Below are 18,100 nucleotides of genomic sequence, written 5' to 3'. Positions count from 1 at the left end.
TCGACTCCCCTTGAATCGCAGTGAACGTGTTCCGACAACACCCAGGTCGGCTTTAAATACATCCCATTAACGCAGAACTCTTCCAATCCGCTCAATATACGACGCTCTAGTGCACATTAAAAGCACCGAAGTATTGACGTATTCTGGGCATTGTGGTTCCGAAGGGTTGGGTGGGCAGCGACGTGAGGTTTAATTCCCTAAGTCTCTCCTCGTAGCTCATACCCCTCAGTTCGGGTACTAGTCTGGTGGCAAACCTTTGAACCTTTTCCAGTTTGGTCTTATCCTTGACTAGATATGGACTCCATGCTGGAGCTGCATACTCCAGGATTGGCCTGACATATGTGGTATACAAAGTTCTGAATGACTCCTTAGTTTCTGAATGCCGTTCTTATGTTGGCCAGCCTGGCATATGCCGCTGATGTTATCCTCTTGATATGGACTGCAGGGGACAGGTCTGGTCTGGTTACACACACACACAGGTGTGTGTGTGTGTGTGTGTGTGTGTGTGTGTGTGTGTGTGTGTGTGTGTGTGTGTGTGTGTGTGTGTGTGTGTGTGTGTGTGTGCGTGTGTGCGTGTGCGTGCGTGCGTGCGTGCGTGCGTGCATGCGTGCGTACGTGCGTGCGTGCGTGAAAAAAGAAAGTTACTTAGCAGTTAGTTACAGTTGACTGATTGACAGTTGAGAGGCCGGCCGAAAGACCAGAGCTCAACCCCCGCAAGCACATCTAGATGAATACAACTAGGTGAATACACACACACACACACACACACACACACACACACACATACGCATATAAACACACACGCCCACACACCCCGAAAATATAACAGGCTACTCTGTTTCCCTGGCATTTGATTTCACGGTGGGCTGGCAAGATGAGAAGGTAGCGTGTGTCCGGCAGTGGTGGGTGCTAAGTGTAGCGGACGGGTGCCATAGAGGGGAGTAACAGTAAATGTAGCCGAGGCCCAAGACACACACACACTGTGGGAATGAGAGAGAGAGAGAGAGAGAGAGAGAGAGAGAGAGAGAGAGAGAGAGAGAGAGAGAGAGAGAGAGAGAGAGAGAGAGAGAGAGAGAGAGAGAGAGAGAAAGAGAGAAAGAGAGAGAGAGAGAGAGAGAGAGAGAGAGAGAGAGAGAGAGAGAGAGAGAGAGAGAGAGAGAGAGAGAGAGAGAGAGAGAGAGAGGGCAGACAAGAGAGGGGGAGAACAGCGTCACACACTATTAGATCCATAGATAACAGCTGACAATGTCCCACATAAGAGGCTCGTTTACACACTCAAGTACCAGACCTGAGAAACTGCCAGGGGGGGGGGGGGAACTAAATTGTCTACTAACTACCAAACAAACAAGAAACACGGGGTAAAAAAAAAACAGAGGGGAAAACTGGCACAGAAAACTCAACCTTCTCACGCGCAAAAATATAATTGAAAATGTCGAGAGACTCGCAATGAATTTGTTACCAGAAATTCAACATTTAAGCTTTAAGGATGAGCTAAAGCTGAAACTTCATTGGGGGGGAATAGGAGATATGATTCTGACAAAATACTTTTATTTCAGTATTTAACAAAATACTTTTTTCTCCCATTATTAAATAGTATATAATCTAAAGGTCATACTGCATATTATATTATATTATATTATATATATATATATATATATATACATATATATATATATATATATATATATATATATATATATCTATATATATCTATATATATCTATATATATATATATATATATATATATATATATATATATATATATATATATATATATATATATATCAATTTACAAGGGGAAAATACTATCTTGAGGTTATCTTGAGATGATTTCGGGGTTTTAGTGTCCGCGTGCCCCGGTCCTCGACCAGGCCTCCAACATTTCATATAGTTCATATAATTTTCAGTAAATACCGAGAGATATAGAGACTGTTTCAAGTAGAGAGTAACTGGGCGGCCAGTGGAGACTGGCCGCCCAGATGAGCCTCAATGATGCAAGACAATATTGTCTGAGTGTGAGAAGTGGACACTGAGGGGGAACTGATTGGTTCACGACGGAGCGGACACAAACACAATTCACTTCAAGAGAAGCAATGATACAATCATGCAGACTTAAATGCAAAGTTGCATCAGTCACTAGGTTGTGAAGAATCGGGGGGGGGGGGGTCCAAGAGTTATGCTTCCCTGCTTGTAAGTCATATTAGGTAACCACACAAGATATGAGAATAGATTTCAGGAATATAAGCAGGGAATCCCTCAACATGTTCCCACACACACAGATCACACTAACGTGATGCATCAAATGAACAAATGAAGTGTCTGGGATGCTCCCGGACGCAGGTTCGAATCCTCGTCACGGCCATTGTGGATTTGTTCCTCAACATGTTGTACACAGTCTATCAAGGAGCATTCCTACAATATATGCAGCACCGGAATGGAACCCCCATCTTGTCACACATGTAAACAAAGACTTAGAAGGTTCCTCTCCGAAACTGTTACCAGAAATCCAGCATCTGATCTTAAAGATAGACAAAATTTAAAATAGAAAACTGAAAGTGCACCATACATTAAACTGTGGGTTGAAGGACCCAAGACTTATTCCTCTATCTCCGACAGCGTACTTAAATTAAGTGTTCTTGAAGATATCCTCATATTGCACCCACAATTTGCCAATGCAGGCTACTAAACATATGGCCCTGTATGACTAACCATCCTGCGAGATGGAGACTTTTAGAATCACTGCTGCCTTATTCACTCTTGTGTTTACGATATCCTCATAATGCACCAAGAGTCTGCCAGTGCAGACTACTGATCACATGCCTCTGTATGACTAACCAGTCCTGTGTGATGGGGATTTTTTAGCATCACCTAGTTAGCTTTTTGGACACACTGTACTCCACTTCATATAGTCTAGGGTAGCTGTACAAATGCAGATGTATCTAATATATTAATAAAAAAAGCATACTTAAAGATGCTGATGGATATTCACACATGGCTCTTGAAAGATGTATAAAGAGACCATGTAACACCGGTGGTAAGCCAGACATAACACCGTCCTACTCTTGTAAGCCACGGTAGAACACAGAGACAAGAGAACACACAGGAACCAAAACAACTCCCGTAACATGAATCGAATTGAGTGGTGGAATAACTGGTGAATTGGGAATAATGAATGTGGAATGCGAGGAATAATTCAGGGTTACGACAATCAAAGGAATTATGAAACAGGTCCAACAGAGGTACACAAAGGCTAAGAAATGCTACATTTAATCACCAAGAAACACTGAGGGGGGGGGGGCGAAAGAATATAGCACAACAATAGTTAAACAAGCAATGACCAAATGTAAACCGATAATATAGTGGAGAAAACACAGAGGTTATCTTGAGATGATTTCGGGGCTTAGCGTCCCCGCGGCCCGGTCCTCGACCAGGCCTCCTTTCGGTTACACCTAGGAAGCAGCCCGTAGCAGCTGTCTAACTCCCAGCCACCAATTTACTGCTATGTGAATAGGAGCATCAGGGTTAAATGAAAATCTGCCCATTTGTTTCCGCCTCCACATGGGATCGAACTCGGAACCTTAGGACTACGTATCCCGAGCGCTGTCCACTCAGCCGTCAGTCCCCTCACCGGGACACTGAGAAGCAATCTCACACTAACATTGCCGCGTAAGCCAAGGTAAGCTAATTATCAGGAGATATCGCTAAACCACTAAGACCATATATATATATATATATATATATATATATATATATATATATATATATATGTATATATATATATATATATATATATATATATATACATATATATATATATATATATATATATATATATATATATATATATATATATATATATAGAGGGAGAGAAAGAGAGAGAGAGAGAGAGAGAGAGAGAGAGAGAGAGAGAGAGAGAGAGAGAGAGAGAGAGAGAGAGAGAGAGAGAGAGAGAGAGAGAGAGAGAGCACTGGGAAAGGATATGATACCAGACAAAAGAGTTCGGATATAAAGATGGAGTCTCAAATACGGTGCCCAACCCTTTAAGCCATCCAGAATAAATCACCGACCCTGCAAGATGGGAGGCGTCGTCTCCCCGGAGAAGGCCAAGTGGCTGGCCGCCCCTCACGTGAAGAAAACAGCCAAAGCTCCCACATAACCACATCTGAAGGAAGCTGTCAATGAATAGTCGAGTAACCCAGCCAGACAAGGCCGGAAGCAAACACCACATTACACAAGTGACCAGCGAGGAAGTCCGAGGTGCTCACAACTCAGGAGAACAGCTCCAGTGGAAAAAGAGGAAATGTTTACGGGAATAACAAAGGCAGGAGAGGATGTAGTGGAGGCTGGAGACAAGCTAAGCCACAGCCATGAGAGACAACACTCCTTCAACACGCAAGAACATATATGCCACTGAAAACTCACACCCCAGAAGTGACTCGAACCCATACTGCCAGGAGCACTCTGCAATCTGGCGTACAGGATATCTTAACCAAGGATATCTTATCTTTTATTGGATCTGTAAACTCACTTACTTTGATAACTGTGGTAATTCTAGAGCTGGGACCATTCAGGCTTGTTCGCATTTGTGTTCCTCACGTGCCCCAAAGAAGTGACTCGAACCCATACTGCCAGGAGCAACGCAACTGGTACGTACAAGGTATCTGCACCAAACTGGACGAGGAAGCAGGAGAGTCTTGTTGTGAGGTTGCATCCTGGGCGGGGTCAGTAATACGGCCTTGGGGAGTTACCTCGATAAAAGCCAAACCAAGAATGAATACACTCTGGCTTCCTGTCCCCCGACACAATAAATTACTCTATGATTATTATATAAACAAGTACACATAACCACACCCCACGCCAGAATGTACCTAAAGGTTAATGCAAGTTTTAACTCGTCCGCCGCCCCCCTTCCCCCTCACGTCCTTGCAGGCTGAGACACGGTCACGCTGTCCACTTTAATATTGTCGACCTTCCCCCCACACTGAGCACTGTGTGTGCCACCAACCAACCTTACCCTCACTACTCCACCCTCAGACAAAACACGAAAATCACTGTAACTAAACGTCCAACAAATTAGGAGATATGTATATATATACACTAGTGCCTTCTGCCCCCTGGTGTTGCGTCTACCACTAGTTGTATCACTAGGCACAAATATATATATATATATATATATATATATATATATATATATATATATATATATATATATATATATATATATATATATATATACACATATATATGTATATATATATATTTGAAATTGGCGTTATGGTAATAAAACAGGAGAAGCCCGAGCTGGATGAGGGATCAAGCTTCCTCCATCTTTTATCCTCCATGACTTGTGTCCATTTAATTGTATGTGACTGAGGATGGAGCCTTTAGCTCTTGGACCCTGCCTTTCCAATCACCAGATGTCTAATGGAATGACTCCCGACCTATTTTCTTTATCATTTGCACTAGGCCAACTACTGACCATCCCTACGCTGCCAATTCAGCGCTGCAGGACAGAAGGAGATTATGTAGCCTACTGTCTGCGTATGCGTATGCGTGTGCGCGCGTACGTGTGTAAGATAAATCCTGATAACTACTAACAAACAATAACAACCACACAGCTGCCAGCGCTCACAGCAACCCTCACTGCCAATCAACCCGGACATTCAAATCACCAATATCCGACAACAACGGTTTTGATGGCTTACTCCAACTGACCGAGTGCACGCAGTGGGTGACGCAGCCATTTACCAAGTGCTAAGTGACGGTGGCCATCTACAGCCACCTAGTGGGGCTAGGTAACAACGCCTCGGCAACCACACGCAGCCTAGTAAACCATTTCCAGCAACCACACGCAGCCTAGTAAATCCTCTCCAGCAACCACACGCAGCCTAGTAAATCCTCTCCAGCAACCACACGCAGCCTAGTAAATCCTCTCCAGCAACCAAACGCAGCCTAGTAAATCCTCTCCAGCAACCAAACGCAGCCTAGTAAATCCTCTCCAGCAACCAAACGCAGCCTAGTAAATCCTCTCCAGCAACCAAACGCAGCCTAGTAAATCCTCTCCAGCAACCAAACGCAGCCTAGTAAATCCTCTCCAGCAACCAAACGCAGCCTAGTAAATCCTCTCCAGCAACCAAACGCAGCCTAGTAAATCCTCTCCAGCAACCAAACGCAGCCAAGTAAACCATTTCCAGCAACCAAATGCGGCTAGTAAACTACCCCCCCCCCCCACACACACACACTTAGAACCCAAATGAGCCACAGAGGCATTGAAAAGATTTCAGTGTCAAGATTAATTAATAACTGGAATGCATTAGGCAGTGGTGGTGGTGTTGTGGAGGCAGAATCTATACAGTTTTAAATATAGATTATGATAAGAGCCCTTTAGTCTCAGGAACCTGTACACCAGTTGATTGATGATTGAGAGGCGGGACCAACGAGCCGAACTTCAACCCCCCGCAAGCACAACCAGATGATCACCCACCCCATCAACCAGACCCAGCCACCAAACGCGACGAGGGGTGACAGCCTGGAACCGAACGCGGCCAGGCAGCTCACCCAGAACGCACAGTACCTGGAACTAGACACTGGAATCCAATTTCCATATGAATCAGACAGGGGCACTCAGCCACCAAAAACGGATTGAAAACAACGCGTGGCTACCATTTGCAGCTGGATAACTGGCCCCCAACAACCAGCTACCACTGCATGGCGCCGTCACACCAACACATCGTAGAGGTGACTCCCATTTCTCCCCTGTCCAACAGCAACAACGTTCAACAACTGGAAAAGGAAATGGTGAGAGGAGCCAAGACAGCAATTTATGTTAAAAATCGTCAACCAATCATATATCTTGCTGGACAGCTCGCCCATGTGATATAAATATATACACGAAGGTACACAGCGTGATCCATACACTACAGTGTCAATACACTGTTTACAGGAAGTGTGTGGTGTTGACAGACTGTTTCTCGGAACACCTACAGAATGACGGTGAATGGAAGACAGTGGTATTCATACACCCTCTACAGGAAGACAATGGCGGCTACACACCCTCTATAGGAAGACAGTGGTATTCATACACCCTCTACAGGAAGACAATGGCGGCTACACACCCTCTATAGGAAGACAGTGGTATTCATACACCCTCTACAGGAAGACAATGGCGGCTACACACCCTCTATAGGAAGACAGTGGTATTCATACACCCTCTACAGGAAGACAATGGCGGCTACACACCCTCTATAGGAAGACAGTGGTATTCATACACCCCTCTACAGGAAGACAATGGCGGCTACACACCCTCTATAGGAAGACAGTGGCATCCATACACCCTCTACAGGAAGACAGAGGCGGCTAGACATCAAATACAGTTAAGCTGGAACGTCCAGTCAACAAGCGAGGATGGAAGCCAACAATCAGTTATTAAACAGAGCTGCAAACTACAACAGGTGTCATCAAAACCCTAACTGAAACAACTATAGCTGACTGTCAGCTAAAATAACATGGTTACTTTCCAGGATAACAAGGGACATTAAAGAGGACCTCAGGAACTAACTGCAACTAGTTAATACGATTAACAACCCACTGAAACTAAGGGTGATGTCCAGCCACTAACTGAACCCAAGATGTCAGCGACTTTCTGCATTTATATATAACGCAAAGGACGCAAATTTACAAGTTAGTACTTCGCCGGAACCAGAGAAAAGTTGGCGAGACATCAAAATTCAGGGGCAGCTTGACAGTGGCGCCTAGCAACCAACCCTTGCCAAAGTGTCTAGACTAGACGTAGGCTATGGCTATATAACGGGTCTCAGACAAACAATTGTTGTCAGTAGAGCGTTTTCATCAACCGTGGCTAGACAACGGTATTCAGACGGTACTGAGACATCAACCGTGGCTAGACTTACTTTAGTTTAAGTCAACAGAAATATTAACCCATCCTAATGCAAAAATAAATGTACAATGAGCACAGAAAGTTACCTCCACTAAGGGGGGTAGAAATAGTCTAAGATACTCTATCCCTTTGAGATGTATTTTTTTTTCTTGTCTCAATAAACTTCCTTGAATTTGAACTTGAACCTCCACGTGTTTTCGTAGATTTAATGGCGACGGTGTTGTGTTAGTCGTCGCCTTTACCAGTTCCTGTCAAACAACAAACTCGGGAACCACACACACACACACAGAGTGTTCCTGTTTGCTTTAGCAGCTCGCGTACCTGTTCGAGGTCAGGGGTGGCCTAGAGTGGCCAGGGGGAGTGGCCAGCAACATCACCAGACACAAACACTCACGTCTGTCCCACGTGTTCCAAGAAGGTAAACAGAGTGGGCAGCGGGGAACGCCGTGCGTGACGTCATCGATCAGCTGACAATGAAGCTTCGCTACTGCCGCTCTGCTTATAAACATTACAGTAATGTTAATGGATATCTACATATACAGTATATACATTATATAAACCAATGTCCTCAGTACTTGGGAAACATTCCTTGCACTTTGGTTAAAATACACTAAAGTTTAGGTATAATTATGTCTCCGAGTCGTTGTACCCCGGGGGTACAACGTAGTTATAGTGTATACTGAGGTATAGTGTATAATAAGTGTAGTGTATACTATAGTATACACTATACTTATAGTCTATAGTGTATACTATAGTGTATATTGAGTCCACCTGAAGGGTAATTAGTTATTGGGTTAGAGTACTCTTCAGAATAATTTGAGTGTTGCAACACTTGAGAATAAGCTGGCGAGTGCGCAATATAGACAGTTGCAACACTTGAAAATACGCTAGTAAGAGACTCCAGGCGTTGCTACACTTGAGAATAAGCTGGTAAGTGCCCCATATGGAGTGGTGCAACACTTTATAACAAGCCGCCACCTATCTTAAGAAAGCTGCAATACTTAATAACAATCGGGTAAGTGAGCCTCAGGGAACGCTTGACAGACGAGGTTAAAGTTGCAGTGGTCCGCGCGGGGGGGCCAGACTGCTGGCACACACCCAAGTTTCAGATGTGGGCCAGTGATTCACTCCTCCAGTCTTCTGGACCTGAAGACATTGGTCCGAGACTTGAAGACATTGGTCCGAAAGGCGTCAGTGAAGGCCGCTGTGTTGGCGGTTGTTTCTGAGCGCTTGATGAATCCTGTATGTGTATGTAGGAGTGTTTGTGGGTTACTGTTTGAATGTGTGGGTTTAAAAGCTCCGGTTTGTATGTGCTCTTTGAGGTTTCTGTTTGAATATCTTTGAATATTCCTGTTAGTATGTGTGCGCGTTTGTAGGCTTGTGTTTGCAGGCTTCTGGGTGTATTTCTTCAATTGTGTTATGTTGCGGAAAGACCTGTTGGAATCACAGACATGTTTTGGGGGAACGTCTTCGATGGATTATTGGCTCTCACGGGGATGTTATTGGTGGGATTCTTGGCCTCTCCGGCGTCCTTGACTCAGGACCCTTGCTCATTGCGTGTGTGTGTGTGTGTGTGTGTGTGTGTGTGTGTGTGTGTGTGTGTGTGTGTGTGTGTGTGTGTGTGTGTGTGTGTGTGTGTGTGTGTGTGTGTGTGCGTGTGCGTGTGCGTGTGCGTGTGCGTGTGTGTGCGCGTTTGCGTGTGTGTGCGCGTGCGCCGACTACTTGATCGTGCCAACTGCTTAAAGCAATGACTCCTGTCCTACTTCTCTATTATACCTAGTTTTAAAGCTATGAATAGTGTTACTAACTACATACACTATGTAAAGGTAAGAAAGACGGTGGGATGGGGATACTGAATGTGTACCATAAGTCATTAGAAAGGAAATAATGCCAAGGAATAGTGTAAATGCCTTAGAACATTATTTTTGTAAAATACATGTTAGCTACTTGATACATATGCCAGAGTATACGGACCTTGCATCTATTTCACCTCACTTTTATTCTTGTGCAATTTATGTTCTAAGTCAGATTTGTAATGCTGAAGGTTTTTTTTAATGATGAACAGTAAACGCGTGTATGATGTTCTGCTCCCAAATATAGTTCCTAGAGTAAGGAAGGCATATCTACATTTCAGCTGGCAAGTAATATGGGCAAACCTTCATGTTAAATTTATTGCCCCAAAACAATGTGAGCTATTGTATCGCTATATTCATGAGACCCTCCTTACTAATGATAGGTTGTTGATGTTGGGCATTAAGGACAACAGTAAGTGTGACCAATGTACTGAAATTGAGAGTAATGTGCATATATTTTATTTCTGTAAGCAGAAAGTTGTTCTTGTAAACTGGATTACAGACACTCTTAAAGCTTTATGTGGACCAAGTATTAGAGTGGATTTAATGAGGTTTTTAATGTTTCATATTGGCATAAAATGTAAGAAAATTAAGAATACAGTAATTATATTACTTCCTGATTACATTTTGTGTGTGTGGATAGACAAGCAGGAGGGTTACTTAGTGGACAAAATACTGAAGTTCTTGCGAGGCAGAATCAAGTAAAACATTTGGGGTTTACGGCTCATGCTCTGTGATATGAAAAATAGATTTACTGAGAATTATATAAACTATATAAATGTAATATTTTCTCCTGTAAGCGGATGTAAATATGATCTTTATATTGTATATTATTTAATAAAGAAAAAAGAAGTACAGTGCTAAGTGAATGTATGAATGGCTCGTCACCGAGTTGAAAAGCTGAATTTTCCCGCATTGCCGCTGCCCGGTCAGACGTGTCGGTAGCCTAGCGCGCTCAAACCCTTCATCCTATTGACATACAAATGACAATTATTGCAAAACAGTCGTTAGGTTTCAATGCTGCATATTTTTGTAGGTTTCATGGTCTTTCTTAATCTTCTAAATCCATATTAATATTTTACATTTGTTCGTGTTTTCATTCGTGTAAGCCTCATCTGCAGCAGTAATGTTTGCGGACTCAACGCTGCATTAATGATAGGCTTTTGTGGTGGTGTAGCCAGGAGGGGGGGGGGATATAATACAGCTGTAGACTGTGGTGGTGCAGACGGTGGTGGTGTAAGAGGTACCAGCGGGGCTTCCAGTATGACTGCCTCTTCCCCTGTCCGCCATTCCAACAATCTATAATTTTCCAGGCACTTGGCTGCCTCCAGGCACCATACAACACCTCCACTTACTTCTCCACGCGTGTAAGAGAAGTAGGCTTCCACCTCATTAAATCCATCAGGTATGTGGCTTTGGATAAAATATTTTTATCAGCTGGAAAAGTAGCAAATACGGTTCTCGCAACGATTGTAAGACGACTTGATAGATCCCAGCGTCAGTATGAGTGTACGGCAGGATGATTTTGCTCAATAGACCATAACACCATCCAAACATCAGCAAATTAAACTAAAAAAGTATATGTAAATGAAAGCACAATAAGATTGAGAAGAAAAGCAAAACAGAAGAATGACAAAATAAAAGTACAAATCAGCCATACAAATCACAAAAGGCAGTATTACAAATGAGGCAAAAAAAGGAACAAAAGAGTTGTGAAAGGGACTGAAACAACTCCCCGTCAGAGTCGAGCTTCAAACTAAATTTAAAGGGGTAGTTTGCGTTGGGTTCTTGGATGGGGTGTTTTAAGGGAGGGGATGAGGGTCAGGTTAGGGGGGGGGGAAGAGTGTATGTGCAGGCGATGAGTCACAATAACGTGGCTGAGGTATGTTGACGACGACGTTTCGGTCCGTCCTGGACCATTCTCAAGTCGAAGTGTATGTGTGGTGGTGTGCTCATGGGGGAGGGGGAGGTTTGTGAAGGGGGAGGGGGAGGTTTGTGAAGGGGGAGGGGTGTGGCGATAGCAGTCGGGTGCTCTCAGCCGCTATCGATGAATGGTAATATTCTGAGGGAAGGGAAGATTCCGCCTTCCCACACTCCCATGCATCACACATACACACAACTAGGTGAGTACAGGGGCCTTGCAGCTGAGTGGACAGCGCTTGGGGGGTCGTAGTCCTAATGGCCCGGGTTCGATTCCCGGCACCGGCGAGATACAAAAATGGGCAGAGTTTCTTTTACTCTGATGCCCCTTTTACCTAGCAGTAAATAGATACCTGGGATAGCTGCTTCCTGGGGGGGGGGGGGTGAGGGAAAAAAATAGTTAGTAATTAGTTACAGTTGATTGATTGACAGTTGAGAGGCGGGCAAAAAGAGCAGAGCTCAACCCCTGCAAGCACAACTTGGTGAATACAAGCTGACCACCTCTCACTCAACCACACACACATATACACACACAAGCTGGCAACCTCTCACTCAAGCACACACACAAGCTGGCAACCTCTAACTCAAGCACACACACGCATTCTCATGTACATAATTACTACTGGCACACTATACATAAGAAGATTGCAGAGGTACGTTTAGTGAGTTTTGCTTAACATTGCCAAAGACAAGATCCAGAGGAAACATGATCACAACATGTAAGATACTAAGTGTTAATGAGAAGGTAAATAAGGAAAGAAACATAACAGGAGATACATGGGGAACACAAAAGGAGATACATGAGAGGGAACACAACAAGGAGATACATGGGAGGGAACACGACAAGGAGATACATGGGAGGGAAACATCGAAGGGACACATGAAAGAAGTCAACCTCACAACATTCGAAGAAAGAAGAAAGAATCGAGATATGAGCACAACATACAAAATATTGCTGGAAGTTGACTGAGAAGACACAGAGGCAATATTGATAATGATAAACGGTAGGACTAAGACCCCCATGGGTGGAAGCTAGAGATCCTGTAAACACTAGACCCTGTAAGCACATCTAGGTGAGTACATGTAGGCAAGAACAACTAGGGGACGTAAATGTAAATTGAAAATGCAAATGAGTCAAGAGCTCATGGGAAGGAATTTCTTGAGTGTGGAGGCAGCGAGCAAATGGAATGCATTAGAAGTGAGGTGGAGTGGATTTATTTTACAGGTAACGTTATTAATGCTGTCAATTTTGAAATGTTTCCACGGAAACCAAAATTGACAGAGACAGGTGGTTGGGTTTCCCAAATATAAAAAAAACATTGAAGAAATTACGAAGCAGCACTAAGATATAGTCTTCCTATAGCTGAAAATATACTGCACCTATGATGAAACACCTGTCATCTCTATGTGTAATTACACATTATATTTTTAAAGATAAACTTAATTCAAACTATAATTTAAAAGTATTTTAAAACGGATAGTGAAAAATGCTTGATTAATCACATCAGTCCAATGAATAATAAAAGGTTTATAGAGCGACCTACGAAGATTATTTTCAAAGTAATTTTGACCAAGACCAGTCAATCCTTTCGATTTTCTCTCGTAATAAATATATTTCGCCTTACTGGAAACGTACTAACCCAAGCAACCCACCCACCTAACTTATCTAGATCGATGGGGGTAGAAAACGTCAATATTACGGTGGTGTAACTTTAAACTATTACATCGTATTTTTAACGGATTTGTTAATTCCGTATTGTGCAGATTACATCATCTTTCTTCGTTGTTAGACAGCCTTTGACACTGTCTCACATACAAGACTGGAGTCCAGACTGGAGTCCGTCACATACAAGACTGGAGTCCGTCACATACAAGACTGGAGTCCGAAAGACTCCTAAGGTGGGTAAGGGACAAGAACTCTGACTCACAGTTCAATCCATCTTTCTATTTAGATAGCACTTATACTAACGAAGCGGACCATCGAATACATATTGACATAATGGACAATTAGAAAGTAGAATTTGATACTACTGAATTTGGACAAACCAGAAAAGGTTTTGAATTTATGTTGCTAATAAAACCTAACCTAACCATCTTCGGCTTTATACACACATACACACCATCTGAATCTTAATAAACATCTGGGGCCTAATAGAGTACATATACGTGCTATACTAGGCCTAGAAATATTTAAGTTTGTATTCTAACTTTATTTTCCAGATTCTATAAAAATACTACTACCAAATTTTACTATCTAATTGTCTATTATGCCAATATATATATATATATATATATATATATATATATATATATATATATATATATATATATATATATATATATATATATATATATATATGCATATATATATATATATATATATATATATATATATATATATATATATATATATATATAAAGAGGTCCACATAGTTATAAAAAGTACTATCTAAACAAGAGGATGGGTTGCAGTTAGATTGGAGATATCAAAGTGAACATTGCCAATGAGTAGAGTATCATAAAAGTCAGTGGAGGCCTCCAGACTACCTGTGGATTCAGTGGAATCTCAGGTTGTATAACTCATGACCATGTCAAGGTATAAGGGTAAGGTGTGTGGCTGGGAATACACTGATAACTAGGTTCGATTCAAGTTAGTGTTCCAATTGATTTTTTCATAGAGGCCAGTGCTAACACCAGTCATATTTCTAAAATATATTTACAACTAACAAAGTAACTAGGCTCATTCATATTAATTAACCAGGTGTATACAAATTAACTTAATCCAACCTAACCTAATCTGACCTAATGTGACTTAACCTAACCTAATCTGACTTAATCTAACCCAACCAAACCAAACCTGAACTTAATCTGAGTTACTTGACACTAGACATAAGTTAATATAATGTATTGTGAGCTGATCTATCTTCATCTAATCTAAGCTAACCTGACTTGACTTAAACATGTAACTAAATCTTGTAAGTATTAAAAAAAAAATTTAACAACCATTATTATTACTTTTTCTTGATGAATCATAAACAATAAATTTATAAAAACCAAAGCAAACACCTCAGTTATAAAACAAAAGGGCCTAAATATAATTACATATTAACATATTATATGAGCAGAATTACAGAAACAAATGTGTTTAACTTATTCGGATATAATTTAAGTTTGTGTATGAGGTTGAAGCTACTGTCATAATTACACAATTATTATGCAGTAATCTATAAAGATTTATGTCCGTTCATTTGTCAGAAACTCACGATTTAAATCATTTTATTTTACAAAAATATAATTAATTAACATACACCACTACACAGCCATAAATGATACAGGAAAATTTTGAAGCTTCTTGGATAAAAATAAATAGTAATTTATTGAATTGTTCAATTAATTATTATTTTAACTAATTGTTCAATTAATTATTATTTTAACTAATTGTTCAATTAATTATTATTTAACTAAAGGTTTCCAGAAAACAAAACGTAATTACAACGTTTTCAAAGATTACGAGAATATTTTGTTACAATAGTATGTTGTAACAACTTATTTACAACACTGAAACAACATATTTTACAACATTACAACAAAGCTTTTTACATTTCAACCACTTTTTTACATTTCAGGAACTTTTTTTTTTTTGTACAACATTTTAATAGTATTATATTATAATGTTCCAACTTAAGAAATAACTTGGTTACATTGTTAGTTGGTATTAATGTAAACAAATTAGAGCAACATTTACTAGCTCTATCTATAATTCTATCAATTTTTGTAAAATCTCTTGTATGTATGTACCTTACCTGAATAAACATTTATTTATTTATTTATTTATTTTAAATGTTGCCATAATGGTTTTATAACTGCAGGTTCCACACTAGGCCCACACACACTACCCATACCACACCATTCCCCACACAGCACAAACCACACCAGGGGCCCCCACATCACCCATACCACACAAGGCCCCATTGTTTATTATGTCTTTTATGTGAATGTTGATCCCTGTTCTGTTAAATCCTGATGCTCAGTATTCTGCCTCATCTGTATGTTGGATAGAACGGTTGTCAAGGATAATGGGGTCTGGGTTTCTTTTTGCAATGTGTATTATCTGGAACTTTTGCATGTTTGTACTTATTTTCAATTGCTTTTCACAGTTGTGTATGTGCATTCTCTGACGGTCCTGGTTGACATATTAATTGAGTAGCTTCATTGTGGTACACCACTGTTAGGTTGGATTATGTCACCCAAGTAACTGCCCGTTCTGTTGTCTGTGAAGCTCCATAGTGCGGCCGTGAATCTTTATGGAAACTCAGATATCTTGTACTTCAGGCCTGAGTGCCAGACATTGTCGAAAGTTCTCGATACATCTCTGAACACTACATTACATTGCTATTTTTTTTTCATGGCATTGGCTATAAGCTCGTCGATCAGGGCTACAGCTGTATGGAACCATCTTTTTTTTCAAAAGTGGGTACAGGAACATACTACTGCTGACTCTTGTTAGCAGGCTGAGAGCTTTCCCATCTCATTACCTCATAGTAAGCCTTACCCACTAGTTTTCCCTGAAACAAGACCTGCCAATCGTTTAACAACCAGGTACCCTAATCAATGCTGGGTGAACAGAGGCATACAGTTAATGATTGGTTAAGGCCTAGTCAATCGTGTTTCTAAACTCATGTTGCTTGATATTATACTTTTGCCTCCTTTTCCATGTGCTTCACAAGTCTCTGATAGCTTATTTATATGTTCGAGTATTTTGCCTTGAGACGGGAAATTGGTCTGTAATTTTCTATTTGAGTTGGAGGTTTACGGGGACTTACGCTTATGGGAACCTTAGAAGGACGGGCTGTACGGAGGGAAACCAAAGACAGAAGTGTCGTTGGGGGTAGCGGAGTGGAGGTGATTCAAGGTGGGAGGGAAATTGGTGTTAGTAGTAGGGCGATGTGGGTGGGAGAAGATGGTTTGAGGGAGGTATGTGATTGAGGATGATAGTGGGAGGGGATAGTGGTGGTTGTGGAGGTGGTTGAGCGTGGGAGGGGAGATAAAAGTTGGGGGGGGGGGTAACGGTAGCTTGGGGTGGGAGGGGAGAGGGTTGTGGATTGGGGTTGCTGGAGGTAGTAGCGGTGGGGTTAGGAAGGGTAGGAGACGGGGTTGGGGGTAGGCGCGACACACACACACACACACACGCTCCTCGGTCAATTTATGCAGTGATTGTCAGGGGAACAGAGGGAGGGCTGATAGTGTCACGGGGAGACACGGAGCCAGCTACTAATGAATGGAACTAGTCCAGCAATTCCTCTCTGGCTGAGGCAGGAATGAACACAGTGATGTACCATCAATATTCCTATCGGTCTAATTTTCCCTCATGGGTGTAATATCCCCCCTGGGAGTAATGTCACAGTGGGTGTAATATCCCTGTGGGGTGTAGTAAGAATACCGTGGAGCTGGAAAGTACTGGGTGGGAGAAAACGTACTACTACTGCTAGTACACCCTTTATTGAGTGAAGAAGATAGAGAGGTGTAGGCGAGCGTTGGAAATGTGGAATAGTCAGTTATGATAGCAGGCGGGCGGGCTGTCTGCCTCGCTGACACCAGTGTACCCAAAGCCATGAGGGGGGGGGGGGGTAGCCTCTAGCCTTCCTGTGTTGTTCTGATAATAGCCCCTAACTGTGGCTCCAGTAGTAATGCCTTTACTGTGACTCCCACTGTGAATCACCCCCTCTTTGGCATCTACTGTGCCCCCCCCTTCTTTCCAATACCTCTACTGTGACCCCTACCCCATCCGTAGCCCCTGCTGTGACTCCCCCTCCCCCTTCCGTGGCCTCTACTGCTGCCTCTTTCTGTGGCCTGTGTCTCAAAGAATACTCCGCAAGCCCAGGCGGCCAACTCCCAAGTAGCAGGGGAATATAGCAATAGCAGGAACCTCTACAATGGGAGTCACGTTTGCAGATATGCTGACAACGAGAAGGAGAAGGACTTCTGGTAAGGAAGAAGTCCCTGTAATGAGAGAGGACGCGGTAAACCAACAGAGGCATACAGTGTCCAAAGAGCCGAAGCTCAACCCCCGCAAGCACAACTTGGAAAGTACAACTGAGTACAAACCTGGTCTCCAGTTGTGACCATTAAACCTCCTGTGGACTGAATAGAGTCCTTTACTGTAGCCTACATCATGGGGTCATAGTGTCCTTTTACTGTAGCCTACATCATGGGGTCGTAGTGTCCTTTACTGTAGCCTACATCATGGGGTCGTAGTGTCCTTCCTGTTGTTTGCCTCACACTGTTCCAACTACTGTCTCTCCCCACGATGCAACCCACAACAGTTGCCTAGCTCTTGAGTACCTGTTACCTACTAGACGACCGGAGGTCATCAGGTGAAAGGAAACGTGCACAACCGTTTCTGTGCTGCATAAGCATTGTGAACCAAGA

General features: G+C 42.3%; 1 protein-coding gene across 3 annotated transcripts in view; it reads right to left on the bottom strand.

Moving 5' to 3' along the window:
- LOC123764798 (serine/arginine repetitive matrix protein 1) overlaps window positions 1-18,100 on the bottom strand; it is a 64,279-nt gene that overhangs the window by 37,075 nt on the left and 9,104 nt on the right. The window contains exon 1 of one of the 3 annotated variants that reach the window (XM_045752945.2): window positions 8,220-8,308. The exons of the other annotated variants lie outside the window; for them this stretch is intronic. The gene's annotated coding sequence lies outside the window, so the exon portion shown is untranslated. Of the gene's footprint in view, window positions 1-8,219; window positions 8,309-18,100 lie in introns of those variants that run through there. 3 annotated transcript variants of the gene reach the window in all.

The sequence above is a fragment of the Procambarus clarkii genome, chromosome 48, assembly GCF_040958095.1.
Source record: "Procambarus clarkii isolate CNS0578487 chromosome 48, FALCON_Pclarkii_2.0, whole genome shotgun sequence".
In the NCBI taxonomy this organism is placed as follows: Eukaryota; Metazoa; Arthropoda; class Malacostraca; order Decapoda; family Cambaridae; genus Procambarus; species Procambarus clarkii.
The sequence above is the reverse complement of the archived record's forward strand: the minus strand, read 5'-3'. Positions and strand labels throughout refer to the sequence as shown.